This window comes from Balaenoptera physalus, assembly GCF_965194825.1.
Source record: "Balaenoptera physalus genome assembly, chromosome: 1".
Taxonomy (NCBI): domain Eukaryota; kingdom Metazoa; phylum Chordata; class Mammalia; order Artiodactyla; family Balaenopteridae; genus Balaenoptera; species Balaenoptera physalus.
Window position 1 is genome coordinate 1,734,518 of NC_138882.1, and position 24,567 is coordinate 1,759,084.

The 24,567-nt window shown below is 41.8% G+C and overlaps 1 protein-coding gene and 1 long non-coding RNA gene across 8 annotated transcripts in view; both read right to left on the reverse strand.

Annotated features, from left to right (window-relative positions):
• The window catches only part of PPP1R12B (protein phosphatase 1 regulatory subunit 12B), a 202,072-nt gene that overhangs the window by 160,809 nt on the left and 16,696 nt on the right, over nucleotides 1-24,567 (reverse strand). The gene's annotated exons all lie outside the window — the stretch shown is intronic.
• Nucleotides 21,841-24,296, reverse strand: LOC309663946. Its single transcript, XR_014265519.1, has 2 exons — nucleotides 22,775-24,296; nucleotides 21,841-22,441 (listed from the first exon to the last, which is right to left on the reverse strand). It is a non-coding gene; the product is annotated as an uncharacterized lncRNA (long non-coding RNA).

The window sequence follows — 24,567 nt, forward strand, 5'->3', positions numbered from 1 at the left end:
GGACCCTCCTCTGACCGCAGGGTTGATGGGAGGACATGAGAGATAACAAATACGAAAGTAGATGTTTAAAAAGGTTAGTACATAAATCCAAGTACTGCTGTTAACACACGGTCTTTGTGTGATTTTACAAAACAAAATATACTATGAGGCTCCGATGATTTAGAGCAGGGGATGGCAAACTTTCTCTGTAAAGAGCCCGAGAGTAAGTATTTTAGGCTTTGCAGGCCACACAGTCTCCCACAAACACTCAACTCTGCCTGCAGTGTGAAAACATACCAATGAGGGTAGCTGTGCTCCACAAAAATGTTATGGATACTGAAATTTAGATTCCATATAAATTTCACGCCACAAAATATTGTTCTTCTTCTTCTTTTTTCAACCAATTAAAAATGCAAAATCCATTTTCAGCTTGTAGGATGTACAAATCCAGGAAGTGGGCTGGATCTGGCCTGTGGGCTCTAGTTTGCTGACACCCAATTTAGAGCATTGGCCAGAAAGCTTGAGTTCAAATGCCAGCTGTGAAATGTAATGGCTCTAAGGCCCTAGGTAAGTTCCTTCTCTCTGCCTGGGCTAGCTCATCTTTAAAAGATGAATAACACTAGTATTTTTCTCACAGTGTTGTTATGAGGACTACCTGACTTCATATGTGTACAGAGGTTGGAACGGGACTGGTCAATGTACCCGCTCACGCATGTTGCTACCAGCTATTATATGCCGTTACCATGACAAGTCTCCAAACGTGCCACATTTCCACACACATCTGCACACGCATTTCCTCTGCCTGGAATGTCTTCCCTGCTTAGAGCTTCTACGTGGTCTCAGTGACCTAGTCCACACATCACCTCCTCTATGAAGCCCGCCTTGCTGTACCTCCCATCCTAGCAGACTCAGTTACCACCACCCACGTCTCCAAGCGCCTTGCATCTTATTGTACTTATCGCTGACTGTCAACTTCCCCACCAGGCTAAACTCCTTCCAAGGAGACTGTGACTTACTAAGTATAGCCCCAGGCCTTAGAATAGCACTCTACACACAGAAAGCATTCAATACACATTTGCTTAATGGTACCAGTAACTATTTAGAATGTAACCTAACACATCAAGTGTAACTAGGATAGAAATCTGCTGGTTATAGGACAAATGTGTGACTTGAACCAAATACGAAAACAACTTCTAATATCCTACTTTAATACAGTCAGTCACGTTAACCTTCACCCCCAGGCACGTCCGGTGAGCACACAGTGTGTCCTGGCACCGCTAGCCGGGAGCAGAAGTGTCAGCGTCCACGCGGTGACGATCACAATACCAGCTTTAGGTAATTCAGAAGTTCATCTCCCACCTCAGTCTACACAAAGTGATCTGTGTTTGGTACCAGGGGAGAGAGTGGGTTGAACAACGAACTCTGAAACGGTACCAGCGTAGCACTGCACATGGCAAAGAGCAAGAAGGAAACGGGGAACCCTTTTCTGATCCTACTCTTAAACTCGTAAGGAAATAGTGATCAAAAGGCGTCACCAAGGCCACTGAGAGAGGGATGCTTTCTGAGCTAGTTAGCATCCTAAGGGAAACCCAAGCACCACCACGCCACGCCCAGCAGGCCTGGGGAATCTGCCCCTCTGCCCAGACCTCTGCCAGGCAAGCTATGTGCTGCACCAGACACAACACTCCCTCTGACGGAAGCACCCTTGTCCCCGGGAATGCTGGGCTGCTCAGGGCGCCTGGCACACCGTCTCTTAAAGAAGCCAAAACTGTTTTGGAAGAACAGGTTGGTGGGGGAGGGACTTCAAAGTAACTAAATGATGAACATTTCCTGAAAGGCAATTTAATGTCATCAAAATCAGTCAAATGTTGTAACAACTATGAAGAGAGTCCAGTGAAGACCCAGATCACCGTCTACCAGGTGACACTAACGTGATGTCACACAGAGTAGGAGCCTTTCATTTTCTAAGTTAACGTCACATTTCTAAAATCCCAGCTTGTTGCTGTGGAAATGACATTACAATTTGTCCTTGGTTTTAGTGTTTTTGCTTTTTCTGGTGTGTGTATGTGTGTGTCTGTGTTTGTATGTATGTGTGAATGTGGTGTGTGTGTGTGTATGTGCGTCTCTGTGTCTAGGTCTGTGTGTGTGTGTAATGTGTATGTAGGGGGGTGTCTCTGTGTGTGTATGCGTGTATATGTATATGTAGGTGTGGGTGTGGGTGTGATGTACCGACTCAGAATTGTCAGTTTCTCCAGAGGTCTCTTTCCTTCTTTTAGGCCATGAGATCATATCCTATGAAAATCTGCTGAATTTAAGGAACAGAAATCAACATATAGAAGATATTTCTGTTAGGACTATGCTGAATTCTTGTCATTGTCATTGTTATTACTATTATTATCAATATCATTTTCTTCAGTGCCTGGAAACGGCTTCATGTATAGTGTCTGAACATTGCTCAATCTGGACACTCTGATGATTGCTAATTCTTAACAAGGTAATTCTAGACACATCATATCAACAACTTTTTTATTCCAATAATATATTACTGTAATAAAGTTGATCAATAGGATTGGGTTTTACTGTGTTTTAGAGCCAGATTAATTTCAGTGGAATAATAAGATATAAGTAAATTATAATATAATGCCATTCATTTTACCAAAATATTCAATATTTAAATATATTCCCATGGGTCTTCTCAACAGTCCTCTAAGGAAGGGAAAGGTTGGCAAATAATGTTAACAATGGTGACAGCAGCCAATATTTTTTGAGGACTATTTGAAGCTGGGCATGTGGACAAGAGATGGGAAGAGAATGGAGTGAAAAGAAGACCTAGCTCCAAGCTTTGAGACATTCCAGGGTGCACACCTTGAGTCTGGTGCCTTAGACCACTCGGCCATCCTGACACGCTGGGTGAGACATTCTAGCCTTTAAAAACCATGTAGAGGGCTTCCCTGGTGGCGCAGTGGTTGAGAATCTGCCTGCTAATGCAGGAGACACGGGTTCGAGCCCTGGTCTGGGAAGATCCCACATGCCGCGGAGCAATTGGGCCCGTGAGCCACAACTACTGAGCCTGCACGTCTGGAGCCTGTGCTCCCCAACAAGAGAGGCCGCGATGGTAAGAGGCCTGCGCACCGCGATGAAGAGTGGCCCCCGCTTGCCACGACTGGAGAAAGCCCTCGCACAGAAACGAAGACCCAACACAGCCATAAATAAATAAATTAATAAATAAATTAATTAATTAATTAAGAAAAACAAAAGAAAACCATGTAGAAAAGGACACGCAAGCAAGGAAGGTGCAACCAGAGAAGAAAAGAGAGAAACACTGATCACGGAAGCCGCAGAATCAGAAGGTTTCAAGAAGGAAGGAGAGAGTGGCTGACGCTGCTGAGCACCGAGTGAGACAAAGAACAGAAACGTCAGCATCAGGCCCACCCACAGGCCCCAGGTGCCCTCAGCACCAAGTGCTTCGACGCAGCAGCGAGGCAGACGTGAGACAGGACTGGAATGAAGAGTGAGTGGAAAGGAAAGCACGGCTAAGCCTTGGAAAATACAGCTAAGAAAGGGAGGGAAGAGACAGGGTGACAACTAGAGGCTGGGGAGAGGCTGGGGGGGTGTTACTGTACAATGGAAGAGGCCAGCACGGTTAATGTCATTTGGAAGGGTCCAAATAAAAGGAAAAGGTTGAAGAAAGACTGAATAGTGTTTGGTTGTGGAGAAAGGTTCTAAAACAAAGATGGAAGAATTAGATGGAAGAAACACCTTTGCCACTGCAACAGGAGGGAAGGAACGGAGAATGCTGGAGACAAAGGCAGAGTGGTTTGGAGGTGAAAAGGTAAGGAAATTCTCATCTAATTTCTCTGTTTTCTATCTTATCTGTGAAACAGCAGTAATAACCATAACAGTAATGGAAGTGGTGGCGGGAGTAATCATAATACTGGTGTTTATCATATTAAATATTAATCTATTTAATTAATATATTTAGTCAATATATTATAAAATGTACTAGTAATTAAATATTTGATATAATGATTTGATGTTTATATAATTATATTTTATATAATGAACAGAATAGTAATTATTCTAATAAATAGTAATATCAAACAATATTAACCAGTTAACTTTTTAGTACTATGGGTTAAACACTGTCCCATACGTTAATTCATTTAATCCTCCTAGAAAGCTTTTAAGAAGGATATTATTATTATTCTCATTTCTTAAAGGTTAAACAACTTGCCCAAGGTCACAGGCTAAAAACTAAGACAACAGCATTCAAACCCCATCAGTCTGCCCCTGAGCCTCCTCGCTGAACCAGCTCTCAGTCCAGCACCACCACAGCCCCGCGTCAAAGCTCTTTAAAGAGCTCTATTTGGGGCAGTGCTGGAGACAAAAGCCAGGTGGGAGATTCTGTGCTGGGAGGCAGAGCAGTAGGAGGCGGCATCAGCTGTGGAAGAGAGAGGACGAAGCGCGGTGGTGAGAAGGGCAGGAAAGCAGAGAGGTGTGAAATGATCTTTTCAGGGAAGGGGTGGTGAGCTGACCAGAGAAAACGTAACAGCATTTCCAGACAATGGTAAGGACCTGTTTGAACTTGGTGACCATAAATGTAAAGTGGTAAAAATCTGTATTATTTTGTGATTTTTCCACCGCTTCAGTGGAACCAAAGAGAAATCAGAGACTTGGGTTCATCCAGAGTTAGGACATTACCAGATAAATTCAAACATTTCAGAGATAAAGGAGTTTAGGATTCAGGGAAAGCATTACAGAGTGCACACAGAATCTAAGCAAGATAAGAAGGGAAGGTGATGTGAGGAGAGATGGGGGAGGAACTGAGAGTCCCAATAAGAACTAGGTTATAATGGGAGTGACTGAGTCAGCAACTACCGTGATGGTCAAAAAGCCAGGCGCGGGCTTCCCTGGTGGCGCAGTGGTTGAGAATCTGCCTGCCAATGCAGGGGACACGGGTTCGAGCCCTGGTCTGGGAAGATCCCACATGCCGTGGAGCAACTAGGCCCGTGAGCCACAACTACTGAGCCTGCGCGTCTGGAGCCTGTGCTCCGCAACAGGAGAGGCCGCGATAGTGAGAGGCCCGCGCACCGCGATGAAGAGTGGCCCCCGCTTGCCACAACTAGAGAAAGCCCTCGCACAGAAACGAAGACCCAACACATCCAAAAATAAATAAATAAATAAATAAATAAATAAATAAATAAATAAATAAATAAATAAAAATTAAAAAAAAAAAAAAACGCCAGGTGCTTAGAGGAAGAGCAGTCTAGGTGAGAACCGTGTTGGGGGTGACTGGAAGCGGGTGACAGAGCAATGCAGAGGGATAAGTCACCCAAAACGAGGAAGTTAAGAAAATAAGAGGCCAGAGTGTCCGATGGTCTGCTAGTAACTAGATGGAAGTTATGAGTTGTCTTTGATGAATGAGGGGTAAGAAGATGGCACAGCTCAATGGCATGCAAATCAAAGGAGCAGAAAGTATTTTGTTACAAGAGGTACTGAAAGTAACGCTCAGGAAGTGATAATGGGGAGGAACATGGGTACCAATCCTCCTCCCTGACCCTGAGTTAGGTGAGATATGAGAATAAAACCACTTGATGGGGCTTAAGTGTATGTCAGCAGGGTTCCTAACTCCCAGCCCAAGGGTCTGTCCACTACCAGCTTATACTACAGCCTTTTTCTTCCAACTCATTTTTTTTAAAGTAATCCAGTAACATAAGAGTATATTTTTATTGTAAGAATAAGAAAAAATGAAAACTATCTACAGTTTGGTGTATATCTTTCTAAAATGTTGTCTAAACAGTTATATACTTCTATATGGACAGATTTTTCTCTTTTAGGATTCTTTAAAGCATAAATAGGGACATATTATATGTATTTCTGTGCACTTTTCTTTCACAATATTTTTATAGACCTTCTATGTTAATACAGGTCTATGCAGGTCTACCTCTTTTGTTCACAAATGCAAAAGATTGTCATGCTATGAATATATAATTTATTTAACCATTCCCCTATTTATATAAATTTAGTTTTGTTCTAATTTTTTCTCACTAAAACAACAAATCAAAGAACATTTCTGTACAAACATCTTTCAGCACATGTACCAGTGTAAGGAAAGAAAACTTGGGGGCCAAATAATTTGCATATATTTTTATAAATTCTGCCAAACTGCCTTCTGAAGAGGCTTTAACATTCACAAGACAGTGTTTAAGAGTGCCCAGTGTCTCAACTCCATACCAGAACCCACATTTGACAGAACCAATTTTTAAATTCCTATTAAAGCTTTGAACAAAAATAATGCTTCAATTTGCATTTTTCTGATTAATAATGAAAGTGGGCAGTTTCTCGTTTTTTTTCAACAGCTTTACAGAGACACAATTCACATACCATACAACACACCCACTTAAAGTACATAATTCAATGGTATGCTTACTTTTCAGCATTTTGCTTTTTTTAAGTATAGTCACAGATAAGTGAATCCATCACCACGGTCAACTGTAGAAAATTTCTGTCACCTCAAAAAGAAAGTCCATAGCCTTTAGTTGTCACCCCTCTACCTCGGAGCTTCCTTCCCTTCAGCCCTAAGTAACCACTAATCTACTTTCTATCTCCACAGATTTTCCTATTCTGGGCTTTCATATGAATGGAATCATACAATATGTAGACTACTGAGCCTACGTGCCACAACTACTGAAGCCCGTGTGCCTAAAGCCCGGGCTCCGCAACAAGAGAAGCCACTGCAATGAGAAGCCCGCACACTGCAATGAAGAGTAGCCCCTGCTCCCCGCAACTAGAGAAAGCCCGTGCACAGCAACGAAGACCTAACGCAGCTAAAAATAAATTAATTTTTTAAAAAAATCAGTTGATCATAGATGGATGGGTTTCTTTCTGAACTCTCAATTCTATTCCACTGACCTACCTATATGTCTATCTTTGTGCCCATATCACACTGTCCTGATTACCATTGCTTTGTAGTAAATTTTGAAATCAGGAAGTGTGAGTCCTCCTACTTTCTTTTCAAGATTGTTCTGGCTATTCTGGGTCCCTGGTAATTCCATATGGATATTATGTCATATATTTGTTAACCATACAAATAGTTGCCCATTTGCAGCCTTTCTTCATTTTTCTTTTGGATAGTTAAATTCTTAAAAATTGCTTGTATGAACTCAAATTCAAAAAGATACATGCATCGCCATGTTCATAGCAGGACTATTCACAATAGCCAAGACATGGAAACAACCTAAATGCCCATTGACAGACAAATGGATAAAGAAGATGTGGTACACATATACAGTGGAATATTACTCAGCCATAAAAAAGAACAAAATGATGCCATTTGTAGCAACATGAATGGACCTAGAGATTATCATACTAAGTGAAGTAAGTCAGAAAGAGAAAGACAAATACCATATGGTATCACTAATATGTGGAGTCTGAAATATGACACAAATGAACCTATCTACGAAACAGAAACAGACTCACAGACACAGAGAACAGACTTGTGGTTGCCAAGGGGGAGGGAGTTGGGGGAGGGATAGAATGGGAGATTGGGGTTAGCAAATGTAAGCTATTATATACAGAATGGATAAACAACAAGGTACTACTGCATACCACAGGGAACTAACGATATTAAATATACTATGATAAACCATAATGGAAAAGAAAAGAATATATACATATATGTATAACTGAATCACTTTGCTATACAGCAGAAATTAACACAACACTGTTAATCAACTATACATCAATTTAATTAAATAAACAAATAAAAGTTAAAAAATAAAAAAATTGCTTGTATGAAGAATTCATTTCTCTTGATATTAATCCTTTGATCATAAACCTTTTTCCTAATATGTCATCTGTCTTTCAACTTTTTTTATGATGTCTTTTGTCATACGGAAGTTCTGAGTTTCATTTTGCTCAGGAAGCCCTTTCCCTCCCACCCCTTCTTTCCTAGTTATAAAAATATTCACCTGTATTTCCTTCTTAAAAACAATTTTATATATACGCGTGCCATGCGTGCATGTGCGCGTGCACACACACACACACACACACACACACACACAGTTCTTTGATTCTTTGGAATTTATTTTTGTGGATGGTGAGAATTAGCGGCTCTAATTTTTCCCCCCAAGTAAAGAACCAACTGTCCCAACACCATTGATAAATCAGTCCATTTTTGTCCTATTAATTTGAAATGCCACCCTTATCAAAATTAAATTCCCATTTGTACTTAAGTCTGTAAGTCTGTTTCTGGAATCTCTATTTCTTTCACTGATCTATAATATTTATCTATTCCTGTATCAGTACTATAGGATTTTAATTACTTTACTATAGGTACTATGTTTTGGCATCTGGTAGGGCAAGACCCACCTCATCGGGCTTTGGGGAATTTTCCTGGCTATTTCTGAAGACATTCTGATTGACTCTTTCAGATAAACTTCAGAATTATCTTGCCAAATTTTCATGGAAATTTTGATTACGACATGCCAAAGTCTTTATTTAATTAAGAATTAAGCAGAAAGAAACCCTTTCTCTTTTTGAGACCAAGTTTCACCTTTCTCGCTCTGAACATTTTTAAAAAGCTCAATGAGACAGCCTACATAAATAGTACTAGCCCACCCTACTTCCCAGAGCACCAGCTAATTTTACTTGTTAATATGCCACACTGACATGGTTGACAGTTCTTAAGGCTGAATGGCAATTCAAGGTCTTAAAGGAATTTAAAGTATCTGTTTTCAAAGGCTATGGTAAAGGCCAAGAGCAGAGTCATTTTTCCGGGTTAGCCTAGAGGGCAGTGGAAAGACCAGAGCAAAAGCACCAAAAAGCTTCTGACAGAAAACTGACAACTGCGTGCGAACACAGACATCATCAGCTCCACTTTCTCAGTCAACAGACTGTTTGAACTGGCCTTGAATGTCTTCTAAAACATCCTTCTCCCTGGACTCCTATTGCGCTTCTTCATGCCTTTTCATTAAAAAAAAAAAAAGGATGCCATGAAAAGTTGTGTAATTCCATTCTTCTAATTGCAGTTTGGAAAAGACCTTAGGGAAAGATATGCCTAGAAATGTTCTCGTGAAAATGGCCCTCTTGAAGACCAGTATATTATAAAAAGCAAATGGCAGTAAGATAAATATATCGCCCTTAAAAAACAAACAAAAACAAAAAAAGTGTCAAGGTGTTTGATACAATAGCACTTAAGCCAATTCTTAATTATTCAGTGCCTTAAGTTTGCCAACAAAGAGAGTCAATGGAACATGCTAAATACACAGGAACCCATTAAAGTATTCAGATTTACAGGTACATTTCTGAAATCAGTCATGAATAATACTGTAAATAACAGGTCTTAAGACACTCATAGCTCTCATAGCCACAGAGTTCTCCCTATTGCAAAAATCCCCCTCCCCCTATTACTACAGTCCCTTCCTCCCTTGCAAAAATCGTTTTGAATAGTCTCTCCTTACTAAAAAAAAAAAAAAAAAAAAAAAAAGCAGCTCTTGGAATAATCATTTAAACCATCATAATACTAACCAGAGGAAAAAGTGGCAATTATTATGACTGAAATAGAAAATACATTTAAAGGATCCAAGGGGGTTTTTCCCCAGATGTTCAGTCAGAATTAAAAAACAAAAACACCTAGTACAACATACAAAACTTCTTCCACTAAGAAGAAGCCACAGGGAACAAAGAGCTGCTACTGCATGAAATACCTGCTGAGGGAGCACGGCCGCGGGAGAAGATGTACAGGGTTGAGATGAGATGCAAACGGAGCCGCGCAAACATGAATTGTTGAGACCCAGTTGTCTGGCGCGAAGCTAGGAAGGTTTTCTGCAACAGACGTGTCCAATCCCCTCTTGACTTCCATAAAGCTTATGTGAAGTTAGTCACGCACAAGCCCCAAACATCAGGCAATATGCTACCTGGGCTTTGATATTTTACAACTCGTCACTAAGAATTCTATGCAGCGCTGTTGACATTGTCTGAGAACACCAAGTAATCGATTTGGGAACCGTGTCAGTCTTGGCCTGAGAAGTCAGTGATATAGAGAACCTGACAGTAGCTGGTGCAGATGAGAACGTGGAGCCACAGAGACTTTCAAAGGCAGTTGGGAGCAGTGTAAATTGGTGCAGCCAATAACCTGGAACAGTGCTATCCAGCGAAGGTGCACAAACGTTTGATCTTTCACATAAATCCCAGAAAAACCTGAACACATTTACACACAGAACCTTGTACAAGAAAGTTCACATAGCATTATGAGTTTTTAAACTGTGTTTTTACAACAACTTCATTGAGATGTAATTCACAGACCATAAAATCCACCTGTTTAAAGCTTACAATTCAGTGCTTTTTAGTATATTCACAGAGCTGTGCAACATCCCCATCTATTTCTCAACATTTCATCACCCCAAAAAGAAACCCCACATCCTCAGCAGTCACTTACCATTCCTCTCTCTCTCCAGCCCCCGGCAAATAGTAATGTACTTTCTGTCTCTGTGGATTTGCCTATTCTGGGCAGTTCATACAAATGGAATCAGTACATGGCCTTTTGCACCTGGTTTCCTGCTTCTTAACATAATGTTTTCATGATTCATCCACATGTACCACATATCAGGATTTCATTACTCTTTACGGCCAAATAATACTCCATTGTATAAATACACCATACTTTGTGTATCCATTCATCAGTGATGGACATTTGACTTGGTTCACTTTTTGGCTATTATGAATAATGCTGCTATGAACATTCATGTACAAGTTTTTATTTGGACATGTGTTTTCAATTACCTTGGATATATGCCTAGGAGCAGAACTGCTGGGTCATATTGTAACTCTATGTTTAACACTTTGAGGAACTACCAGACTTTTTTTCAAAGTGGCTGTACCATTTTACAATCCGACCAGCAAAGCATGAGGCTTCAGTTTCTTCCTAACCTCACCAATATTTGTTATTGGCCACCTTTTTTATTAAAACCATCCAAGTGGGTGTGAAGTAATATCTCTGTAGGGTTTTTTTTTTTTTTTTTTTGATGTGGACCATTTTTAAAGTCTTTGTTGAATTTGTTACAATATTGCTTCTGTTTTATGTTTTGGTTTTTTTGGCCATGAGGCATGTGGGATATTATGTCCCCGACCAGGGATCCAACCCACACCCCCTGCATTGGAAGGCGAAGTCTTAACCACTGGACCGCCACGGAAGTCCCTATCTCTGTGGTTCTGATTTGCATTTCAACATTATGTTTAATAGCAAAACAAAACAAAAAACACACAAACATTATTTTGAAAACAACTTACATGTCCATCAACAAGAAAAGTAAATACATTTTAGCATAATCATATGCTGGGCTACCATGTGACTATCAATGTGAAGATGAATGAACTAGTGCTACGAGAATCAACACAGACAAATCTTACAAATGTAATATCAAAACTGTAAAAGCACATAGCAAAAGGATATGTAGAATATGATGCCATTTATATAACTTTAAAAATATGTAAAACAATATTATAAATTATTTGGGGATACATTTATATGAGGTAAAAATATAAAGACATATTTAACTATATTGTTTATAGTTTCTTTCTTAAGCTGGTTGGTGGCTACATGGGTATGTTATATTATTTTCTCTAATGTTTCAAAGAGTTTATTAAAAATAGTAAGTCAGGGCTTCCCTGGTGGCACAGTGGTTAAGAATCTGCCTGCCAATGCAGGGGACACGGGTTCAAGCCCTGGCCCGGGAAGATCCCACATGCCGCGGAGCAACTAAGCCCGTGAGCCACAACTACTGAGCCTGCGCTCTAGAGCCCACGAGCCACAATTACTGAGCCCACGCGCCACATCTACTGAAGCCCACATGCTCTAGAGCCTGTGCTCTGCAACAAGAGAAACCACCGCAATGAGAAGCCCACACACCACAACGAAGAGTAGCCCCCGCTCGCTGCAACTAGAGAAAGCCCGCACACAGCAACAAAGACCGAACACAGCCAAAAATAATAAATAAGTAAAAATAAATAAATTTATTAAAAAAAAAAAAGTAAGTCAATGAGAGGAAAAGTCTGGCTGTTACATCTGGCCCTTCTGCATGCTTTACACTGCTAGCAAATACACAACCAAAGTTAAAGCTCAGGAAACAATTGAACATAGATGATATCTCCTAAGACTTCTCAGTTTAATGAGAAAGAATCTTAAAAAGCAACAGGGTTTCCTCCTATCCAAACCCTAACATAATCTGTTATCCCACATACTTTTAAAAATATGACCAATTTCATTTTGTTTTTTAAAATATGACGAATTTCATTTTGTTGTATAACTATCTCTACATAAGGAAATCAGTCTAAAAAAAATTCAGGTTATCAATAAGATTTAAACTTTATTGATATCACTATTAAATAACATAAAATATTCTTGGATTTTAAGTACACATTTCACAATCAACCCTTTTAAAGTTCTCGAAGAAATTCATTTTCCCCAACATAATATGCTTTGTTTTTCGAGTCATTCCAAGTTGGAGATTGGATTGTTTAAAAAAAGTCACATCACCTAAATTAACAGAATAAGCTTAACACAGCTTGGAAATTTAAAAATATAATTCCTGCTGTATCTTAATTGTGTTGGTGTTTACACAAATCTACACATGTGATAAAACTGCACGTAACTATACACATACACACACACACACACTCAGTGTACATAAAACTGGTGAAATCTGAATAAGGTCTATGAATTGTACCATGTCCATTCCATGGTTTTGATAATGGAAAATAGTTATGTAAGATGTTACCAGTGGGAAAAAATTGGGTGAAGGATATACAGGACCTTTCTGTATAACTTCCTATGAATCTACAATTATTTCAAAATAAAAATTTAAAAAAAAATTCTTGGGATCTGACATTAGATACTGAGAAATAATCTGCCTACATCTCTCTGAGCTCTGCATGAGACTCCTTTATCCAGACATTTTTCAGTCCCATAGTTGTTGGTTTACAGATTCCTCAAGTCCTTTGTTTTTTTGTTTTGAGACTAGTATAATTCTTTTTTATTGGAGTATAATTGCTTTACAATGGTGTGTTAGTTTCTGCTGTATAACAAACTGAATCAGCGCTACAAATACATATTTTGCTGCTACCCTAATAATTCTGGACTTTAAGCTACTCACTGTCCATGAGAGGGTGAGGAGAAAGAAGAAAGGTGAAATTCTAATAATTTTAATATGCTACTTATTCACAGATACCACAAAGGAAGGGTTGGAATGATTAGATTTCCCTCTCTTAGGCTATTCCCAGGAAGCATGGACAATGCAGTACTGACTATCCTACTTGGAAGGAGTCTTGAAGTTGGTCCAAAAGCACAGAGAAGGATACGCTGCTAAGCTAGATGAAGTTTTTCCATTAGCTCAGGAAAAACACTAATGGAAATTCACAAGTCATCACTGAAAGCCCAGATAAGCAGCAACCTGGCCAGAAAGCACTGCCCCCTGAGTCTTGGCTGAGGTACGGGAGGCACACACACTCTCACACAACCAAAATAAAGATCATCAAAGCCACCCCAGCACTCATTAACACACAACACTGGACTCAGATAACCTGAAGTAGGTTTAACCAAAAGGTGCATTTTCCCCCTTTTCTGTAAGAATAAGATGGGTTATCAGTACTGACTTCTGCTCCAATGAAGTTCAGAGAAGAAACAATTACTGTTTTACACTGAATAAGTGCAAATATCTTCAGGGCCCCTTGGGATTTTAATAACCTGAAATGCATGCATGTACGTATATATGTAAATTGATAAAATCTGAATAAGGGGAATGTTATTAAGAAACAATTTATGGGGAGTTCCCTGGCGGTCCAGTGGTTAGGACTTAGCGCTTTCACTGTCGTGGGCCTGGGTTCAGCCCCTGGTTAGGGAACTAATATGGTACAAGTCACATGGCGCAGCCAAAAAAAATGCTGGATAGGTCTTCAAAAAAAAAAAAAGAAAGAAAGAAACAATCTATGTATACATCAATAAAAGATCACATCTATGAATAAGATAAAGAACAGGGCTAGTCATCAGTAAAGCAACTAATTGCTTTACAAATTCTAATGCTATCAGTGCAATCCAATTACCCTAAGTGACCATGTGAGACCCTGATAAAAATGAAACAGTGACTTTCAAAGACTACATAATAGATACTTCAGACCTCAGGCCTTCAAGTGTTAGAACAGAGCAAATGTGACTCAAATATGAAGAATTCATATTCAAAAAGGAATACACATAATCATTTCTTTGGAGAAGTAAGAGGTCTTAAAAGGGATGCACTCAAGTTCAGAGAAATAATCAGGACAGGAGAAATCTTGGAATAAGTCAGTAACCACGCAGGCTACAGCAAAGCAGAGGGAATGCCTCTACTGACACCATGAAAAGAAGACCAGGAAGGACAGAACCAAGGGACAGGGAGGGTTTGAGAGCATAAAGCTTCAGAGCTCTGCTGTCAGGGGAAGAAGTGGGTGTATCCACTCTATAGGTGGATAGAAACAAGTACAGTAATCCAAAATTCCATAATGTTCATAGAAATTATTTGAAACACATTTTCCTCCTTATTTACAGGTCACATCAAAACCGCTTGATACATCTCTCCACTGGGGCCACAGCAGCCCTAGGCTGGAAACACTAGGTAAATAATGAAACTACTTCCCCCCCACCTGAGCCTTCCACCTGCCACACTGTGACTCTGCAAACGACTTGGCAGACAGCCTGCAAAGCTCAAATGCTCTGTGTCTCCAAATCTTGATTGTTTGGTAGTTGAGCAGAATTTACAATAATTAAATTTATGCATTTGGATGCTGACTTAGAGTCAAGTCCTAAGCTAATTTTTTTTCCCATTGTTTAAAGCGAAGCATCTTGGGAATTCCCTGGCATTCCAGTAGTAAAGACGTGGTGCTTGCACTGCGGTGGCCCAAGTTCAATCCCTGGTCAGGGAACTAAGATCCGGCAAGCCATGCAGCCAATAAATAAATTAATTAATTGATTAATTAAAAATGAAACATCTTGGGACTTCCCTGGTGGCGCAGTGGTTAAGAATCCCCCTGCCAATGCAGGGGACACAGGTTCGATCCCTGCTCTGGGAAGATCCCACATGCCGCGGAGCAACTAAGCCCATGCACCACAACTACTGAGCCTGTGCTCTAGAGCCCGCGAGCCACAACTGTTGAGCCCGAGAGCCACAACTACTGAAGTCCGTGCGCCTAGAGCCCGTGCTCTGCAACAAGAAAGGCCACTGCGATGAGAGGCTTGCGCACTGCAACGAAGAGTAGCCCCCGCTTGCCGCAACTAGAGAAAGCCCCGTGTGCAGCAACGAAGACCCAATGCAGCCAAAAATAAATAAATAAAAAATAAATAAATTTATTTTAAAAAAATGAAACATCTTATATTTTTATTTATTTATCTTTTTTGGGGGGGCTGTGTCGGGTCTTAGTTGTGGGGCACGAGGGATCTTTCGTTGTGGCATGCAGGCTTAGTTGCCCTGCGGCACGTGGGATCTTAGTTCCCCAACAGGGATTGAACCCACGTACCCTGCGTTGAAAGATGGATTCTTAACTGCTGGACCACCAGGGAAGTCCCGAAACATCTTTTATTTTAGCAGTAACAAATAAGATCTGAGACAGCCACAATCCAGGCAATAAGTTATCGTTGGCATTCATGCCTAATTAAATTGTATTAAGATGGGGCTAAACAGATGCAAAATAGGAATGTTCTGAAGGCACTACCAGAAACTATTAAAAGCAGGACAGGGTAGACATGGGCCTCCTCATCTTTGGCCAACAACAGTAGTCATGAAAATGCAACATCCAGTCAAGGCTTCCAATCAAGATGTGGTCAGGCTTCCAAGCACACGACCCCCAGGGGGTCTGGGAGGGAGGTGGCATTCCATCACCCTGCTCTTCGTGAGTGAGACCCCACAGGAAAGGAATGGGACAATTCCCTCTGGTGAATGTGTTCAGAGAAAGTAGGTAAGATGTTCTCACTCCAGCTAAACTTTTCTCACATGATTTAGTTGCTTCCCCAAGTATCCCATCAGAAAAACATTATGATTTCTAAGACTGCAGAGTCTCTCTGCCTTCAGGTCAGCTTAACAATCTATTCCAAATAGCTGAGAAGGTCCTACAACCTTTTTGAAAATTCAGTTTAGAAAACTGGGGTCTAACTTTATCTAACCTACAGCTAGCTGGACTTTACATCCTTAGGGAATAAGGAAAAGTACAGACCTGAGGCCCTGCAGTGACCAAGGACTTGGGGGACAGTGATGCTTACATACTAGTCTTATCTCCTCAGAGAGATGGAGATAACTGACCAGAACATAATAGGAAGAAGACTCAATTCTAAACCTCATCAGAGGGACTTCCCTGGCAGTCCAGTGGTTAGGACTTGGTGCTTTCACTGCCGGGGCCGGTTTGATCTCTGGTCAGGGAACTAAGATCCTGCAAGCCGCACAGCACAGCAAATCAAAACAAAACAAAACAAAAATCACATCAGAAAATCAAGTTTTTTAGGATTTTGACTTTTCTGTTTTTCTATTTTAAATGCAAATGCACATCCAAGTTCTCTGCAGCACGTGATGTTCCTTGTTACCAAGAACCGTGCCCGACAAGCAATAAATGCTCAATAAACATGTATCTAAGTAAATGCCTAGATGAATGAACGACTGAACAACACCTCTCTCCTTCTTTAGCTTCCGCAATGTACTAACTGGCTCCCGGCCTCCCCTCTGACAGCTCTTCCTCTTCCTTTCCTCAATATGCAAATTCCCCAAGGGTAGCCCCGGGTCTTCTGCTCTCCCCAACACCGAGAGAGCCCATCTTTTTCCAGAACCTTCCCAGGCACTGATTCATTTTTTTCAAGCAGTGTGCTGGGCACTAAGGAGAAAGGATGGTTGAGACGCGCTCTGCGGACAGGGGCTCGTGGCCTAGCACGAGACAAGGCAAGGATGAATCTGTGGGAGACACTGTCACATGTGGCTGCTAAACCAGCATCAAGAGCAAGATGCTATGAGAGCAAGAAGGAAGGATAAATTCTGACAGGGTTGACGTCACAGAGGAAGTGACATCTGAGCAGAGCCCTGAAGGATTAAGAGGGTTTTACAGGTGTAGAAGGGCAGAGGGGGCAACTAGGCAGAGAGAAAAGCACGAGCAAAAGTTCAGGAGGAGTGGGCGGGCAACAGTGAGGGATAACCTTGCAGGTCTGTGAGCGTGGCTGGGGAGCAGAGGGAGAGAAACTGGTGAGACAGGTTGGAAACAGTTTAGATGCCACGTCGTCGTTAGCCTTTTTACCTGCGTTCCAAGGGTTTCAAAACAAAGCTGCATCAGAATTGCCTGGGATGCATGGTAAAAATATAGATTACTGGGCTGTGCCCCAGAGCTACTGAATTGTAATTTCCAAAGGTAGGGCCCAGGCATCCGTATTTTAATGAATACTATGGTATATAGTTAGATTTAGCAACCACTGATAATGTTTTAAATAAATTTGCATTATTAGATTGGTATTTTAAAGATAAGTCTGAAGGTACTACTAAAATGGACTGTAAATGTGCAAAATTAGAAAAGGGCAGACCTACAGCAGACTACAGTAATGATGCACTCATTTATTCCACAAGCACTCAGAAAACACGTGCCTACAGTTCACAGGAGAGAGGACAGCCCGAACAGGGTCCCGACAGTGTGAACGGAGACGTTTAAAAGACAGAACTGGCAAGTCCTGATGATTCAGCACATCACAGGGGAAGGCGGAGAGAGAGCAAATCCCAGTTTCCATCAGTGACTCCCAGTGTGGATAAGCACAGAATAAAGGGTCCCTGGGTCCTACCCCAGACCTACCGAGTGAAGGGCTTTGGAGGGTTGGGCTCAGGAGTTTCTGTCTTCAACACGTGCCCCTGATGATTCTCATGCGGTCAGCCAGGCAGCAACGTGGGACAGACAACTGGGAACCGATGTCTTAGATGATAATTTCCTCCCCCAAGGACAAGACAGGAGGAACAAGTTTGTGACTGGCATGAAAACAGTTTTGCTCTGGAAATACCAAGACTGAGATAAACCTGAGTAACACATCTAGATCATGATGTCTAGTGGACAGTTAGAAATATATATCTGGAGTCCAGAAAAAAGATCAACTATACAGAGGTCAGGGTTGGACAGATCTGGACACCATTCGTGCATAAGCTACGGATGAGGCCCTGGGAGTGGGTAAGGTTACAAATGGAGAAATGATGGGCGGAAAAGTGGGCTGAGAATGGACATCTGGGAAGAGAGTGGGCAGTGGAGGGTTAGAGTAAAGGAAGTGCAGGAGGCTGATTCAGGAGGTTAGAGAAGGGCTGGGAAAGCAATGCTTCAGAAGCCAAAGGACAAGAGTTTTCATTGATAAAAGGAATCATGTGGACAAAATATTATAAAATGGTCCAAAAGGAAAGAAACTAAGAAGAATGATAAGGTGAGGCATTTAGGAAGTCTGTGGTAACCTTTAAGAAAGCAGTTTCAGTAGAATGGCAGGAATTAAACTAGAAGGAGGCTGGAAGGAGGAATGACAACAGAGAGGGTCTGGAGGGACAGACAGGAGCACTGAACATGTCTTTTTTGTTGTTGTTGCTGAGTAAATGATGATTAGGTCACCATCCTTATTAGGAAAGAAAGTGAAGATGTGGCTGGAGCACGAAAATGAGACGCGGAGTCCCTGGGGATGATGAAAACACTGGCGGGTGGTAATGAAGGCCCAGAGGAGGGCATTTCACTTCATTTAACCGATACATATATAAGCACTCTTGGTGGCAGGCAGTGTTCTGAGCACTTCACGTACATTAACTCAATTATTCCTCATAACAGCTCCATGAGTTTGAAAGGCTCATTATCCTCACTCTACCTACAGTGAAACAGGCACAAAGGCTTCAAGGGACTTGCCTAAGCTCGGAAGTGGCAGGACCAGGACTGAAATCCGCACGGTCTGGCCCCAGAGCCCTGCTCTTGACTACTCTGCTGCTTCTTCAATACAACATCCATACGTCTGTAACGTAGCCAAGAGGAAATGGGATAAACTTCATCTTGCGCTCTGAGAAGCTTAGGAAAGCAGGACTGGGAGGAGGCAGCATACGTGCTGTGAACAGCACACACTAAAGGAAGCTGGGGTCACTTATGAAAGGATGGTTGTAATAACAGTGGACTTCCCACCAGTCCAGCGGATTCCGACTTCAAAATACGCCTCAGCCCCTAAACTCCTCTCCAAATTCCAACTGTTTAATGCACCTTAGTGGTCTGGCATCTCACAATCCTACCTCAAGCTGTAAATGCCTGAAGCTAAGCTCTGCTTCTGCCCCACATCAGCTTCCTCGTGCCTTCCCCATGTCTGTCACAGCACAGCGTAGAGAAAAAGCTGCACCAAAGAGGACTTTCTCACCATTTTTCCCCAGCACCTAGTTCAGTATCTGGCACACAATGGATGCTTAATAAATATTTGTTGAATTTCAGTTTATTCTCCAAATCTTAAAATTGTCTCTGACTTTGGCTTCTCCTGCTTTTCTACATCCAGTAATTCTCAACATCCTGTGTTTTGCCTACATGCCTACTCATACCTTACTGTTCTCTTAACCCCTTTTCACCATTGCTGTAGAAGCTATTCTAATAAGCTACTGTGCATCTTAATTTTTGCTTCTCCCTCCTCAATCCAATATAATCTTACCAAATTAATCATTTAAAACACTATCCTTCTCACATTACTCTTCTGCTCCAAAATATTCAGTCTCTTTATTCAAGAAGCAGTTATGAGATGCCCAACCTGCCAGAAACTGTGCCCTTTCCAACTGAAAGTAACCCGTTTCCTCAGAACACCCACACTAATTGTCTATTCACCCCAGTTGCCCCGTCTTACACAGCTAGTCCTTATTCTCTCACGTAATAACGTCTCATCTCACCCGAAGGCGCACAAGTTCTTGAGCGGGGAGGGTGTCTCTTTTGCTCTCCCCACTGGACCTGCGGCACGCGCGGGGCACAGAGCGGCCCTGCTGCTCCCGGCCAGCAGCGCCCAGCGCTCAGGAAGAGAGCAGACACATCGCCCTTGATGGGTTCTGGTTTGGTCCATTACCCTATTTTAGTGTTTGATGTTTATGTTATATTGAAAACACTTTAATGATTCTTTCCATATTACTTTACTACATACAACAACTTCCAGGGTAATTTTTATATCAAATAAAGACTAATTTTACTTAATTCACATATAATTTCTAAAAGGATGCAAGTCTTTTATCTTTACGTACAAGACTGAATTTACATTCCAATCCCCAAACTGTACTAAAAAAAAATCTGTTTTATTCTTATTACAACTCTCATATTTGTATCAATTCATTCAATTTAGAGTTTGCTTCAAGCTGATATAAAAGCTGTAGTACTTCTACTACAGCAAATCGTCTGAACTTTGCAAAAACTTTCTATATCAGAGACACTCCTACAGCGGTACTTCTCATGTTGACATACTGCTTGTAGGTCAAGGCTCTAAATTCTGCAATATTTTTAGCATCTAAAATCCTGCTTTATGCTCTCCTCCTTGTTCTGCTGGTCTTTAAAAGTCATAAGAACATGATATCCAATTCCTAATTATCTCTAAGACCTAACCAAGCAAAGTTTAACAAAACAAAAAAAATCTAAAATAAGAATCAATTATTAAGAAAGAAAATCATATACTTTGCAGCAAAGAAAGTTATAAATAGGAACCCAAATTCCAGTTCTGATTATTCTCATTAAATTAGTCTCTGGAACAACTCACTGCTCCTCCCTTGCCACCACCAGCCTCTTCTCATGAATTCATTCACTGAATAAATAGTTATTCCCAATGTCTAAAACTGAATAGATATTATGGTGGATGTAGCTAACATAATGGTGAATAACTCAGGCACAGTCCCTGGCTTCTCAGAGCTTACAGTCTGGTTAGGGGAAGACAGACAATTAAATGAGAAACTATAAGACCATATGTCAAGTGCCATGACAGGTAGGCTATAAGATACCAAGGGAAAGCATAGGAGAAGCACCTAACATGGGAAAACAGAGTATGGGTAAGCCATGGGGTGGCGGGGGCGATTAGAAGCAACGATGTTGAACCTGAGACCTGAAAGATGGGCAGGCAAAGAGGAGAGACAATAAGGTTGGGAAAGGGGAGACAAAAGAACACACCATAACTGAGGGAATGAAAGACGATCAATGTAGCTGAAGCACAGAATCCAAAGTTGGGAATGGTGAGAAGGAGACTAGAGAACAGGGCAATGACAACCACTTAAGGGTTTTCAGGGAAGTATGGAATGTTCAGCAACTCTTGGCTGAAGTATAGGAAATATAGGAAACAAGAGGAGAAGCAGGGAAACCACTCAGCAGACGATTTCTATTACCCAGGTGAGAGATAAAGGCTTGGACTAAAGTAATGAAAAAGAGACCAAATGAAAGCAGACAGACTCGAGAGACAGTTAGGAGATGAATCCGCAGGATCTGGTGGCTGGAAGCTCATGAGAGGACCATGTCTGTTTTGTTCCCTGCACACCCTCAGGCCTAATAAGCACCTAACACACAGTAACTGTGAACAAATGAATCAAGAAAAATAAGGAGCCACAGATGTTACCCAGGTTTCGCATAACAGCTGGGTAGAGGGAGCCATTTACTGAGAGAGGAAACACAGGAACCCGTGAAGTATGCTGGGTTTGACGTACCTGTGAGCCATCCAAGGACAGACAATGAGAATGCAGGTGGATGGCCCTTACAAAGCTCAGGAGAAAAACAGATCTTCCTGGAAATGTTAAATCACGGCAGCCTCAGTGGCTCAGCTAAACTACAGTTGATAACTGGCACTTTTCGGGGGGGAAGAGGCACTTTTCTTTTTTTTTTTTGGCTGCATTGGGTCTTCGTTGCTGCACGCGGGCTTTCTCTAGTTGCAGCGAGCGGGGGCTACTCTTCATTGCGGTGCGCGGGCTTCTCATTGCGGTGGCTTCTCTTGTTGCGGAGCACGGGCTCTAGACACACGGCTTTCAGTAGTTGTGGCTCGCGGGCTCTAGAGCGCAGGCTCAGTAGTTGTGACACACGGGCCTAGTCGCTCCGCGGCATGCGGGATCTTCCCGGACCAGGGCTCGAACCCATGTTCCCTGCATTGGCAGGCGGATTCTTAACCACTGCGCCACCAGGGAAGCCCAGAGGCACTTTTAAAGCATACTATGTGTGACATGACTCCAATCACCTTTTAAACTTCCCAGGGTTATTAACTAATGGCTCTAACATCAAAGGTATCAAAAAATTAATATTCATTCCTGATCTTAGAACAGTTAGCAAATAATCTTTCATTTCTTGACCAAGGGGATGGTAACTCAGGCCTTTGCTTTATAAAAATCCATTGATTATATATTTTTGTTTTACATATACTTTTCTGTATGTATATTAAATCTTGCAATAAAAAAGGTTTTTAAAAACCTTAACAGGGCTCCCCTGGTGGCGCAGTGGTTGAGAATCTGCCTGCCAATGCAGGGGACACGGGTCTGAGTCCTGGTCCAGGAAGATCCCACATGCCGCGGAGCAGCTAGGCCCGTGAGCCACAATTACTGAGCCTGCGCGTCTGGAGCCTGTGCTCCGCAACAAGAGAGGCCGCGATAGTGAGAGGCCCGCGCACCGCGATGAAGAGTGGCCCCCGCTTGCCACAACTAGAGAAAGCCCTCGCACAGAAACGAAGACCCAACACAGCCAAAAATAAATAAATAAATAAATAAATAATTAAAAAGAATTAAATCTTAAAAAAAAAAAAACAAACCTTACAAACTAGAAATAAATTGCTTAAATTAATCAAAAGAAGCTATTAAAAACAAAGTAAACATCATATTTAATGGAGACATATGAGAGACATCCTAATTAAAGAAAGACAACAGATGGAAGATGCCTTCCATCACAATCATTATTCAACACTCTTTGAGGTTCTGGTCAAAAAATGCAGACCAGAAAAGGAAAGGTTTAAACTTTAGAGTTTTTGCAACAAATGGTGCAGAGGCACCTGGATATTCGCATGCAAACGAATGAAGTTGGATCTCTACCTCACACCATATGAAAAACTAACTCAGAATGGATCAAAGACCAAAATGTAGTAACTAAAACTCTAAAACTCTTAGAAGAAAACACAGATGTGAATATTTGTGACCTTGGATTAGTCAATCATTTCTTAGATATGATATTAAAAGCACAAGCAACAAAAGAAAAAAACAAATAAATTGGACATCATCAAATTTTAAACTTTTGTGCTTCAAAGGTTTAAATATTGGGGGGGAAAAAAAACACCATCATGGTTCATAGATGCTAATATCTAACTAGAAAAACCAGCACTTGATAAAACTAATAAATAGAGTTCAGTAAGGAAATCAAATAAATACTATTTTTTTAGAAGATTATTTTTATTTATTTACTTACTTACTTATTCATTCATTCATTTATTCATTTATGGCTGTGTTGGGTCTTCGTTTCTGTGCGAGGGCTTTCTCTAGCCGCGGCGAGCAGGGGCCACTCTTCATCGCGGTGCGCGGGCCTCTCACCATCGCGGCCTCTCCTGCTGCGGAGCACAGGCTCCAGACGCGCAGGCTCAGCAATTGTGGCTCACGGGCCCAGCCACTCCGCGGCATGTGGGATCTTCCCAGACCAGGGCTCGAACCCGTGTCTCCTGCATTGGCAGGCAGACTCCCAACCACTGCGCCACCAGGGAAGCCCAATACTATTTTTAAAAAACAGCTTAGGACTTCCCTGGTGGCGCAGTGGTTAAGAATCCGCCTGCCAATGCAGGGAACATGGGTTCGAGCCCTGGTCCTGGAAGATCCCACATGCCGCGGAGCGGATAGACCCGTATGTCACAACTACTGAGCCTGCGCTCTAGAGCCCGCAAGCCGCAACTACTGAGCCCACGTGCCACAACTACTGAAGCCCGCGCGCCTAGAGCCTGTGCTCTGCAACAAGACAAGACACCGCAATGAGAAGCCTGCGCACAGCAACTAAGAGTGGCCCCTGCTCGCCACAACTAGAGAAAGCCCACACACAGCAGTGAAGACCCAATGCGGCCAAAAATAAATTAATTAATTAATTAATTTTTAAAGAAACAGCTTAAACTGGTTAGATAATATGAGGAAAATGCCATTCAGAACATCAATAAAACAACACAATACTGTCTGGGCAAACGTGCCATCATTATGTAAGATGTTAACAGTAGGGGCAGCTGGGTGATGGGTATACAAGCTCTCTCTGAACTAGCTTTGCAACTTTTTTGTATCTCTAAAATCACTCTAAAATAAAAGGTTTATTTAAAAAAAAAAAGATAAGAACATGGGGCTTCCCTGGTGGCGCAGTGGTTGGGAGTCTGCCTGCCAATGCAGGGGACACGGGTTCGAGCCCTGGTCTGGGAGGATTCCACATGCCGCGGAGCAACTAGGCCCGTGAGCCACAACTACTGAGCCTGCGCGTCTGGAGCCTGTGCTCTGCAACAAGAGAGGCCACGACAGTGAGAGGCCCGCGCACCGCAATGAAGAGTGGCCCCCGCTTGCCGCAGCTAGAGAAAGCCCTCGCACAGAAACGAAGACC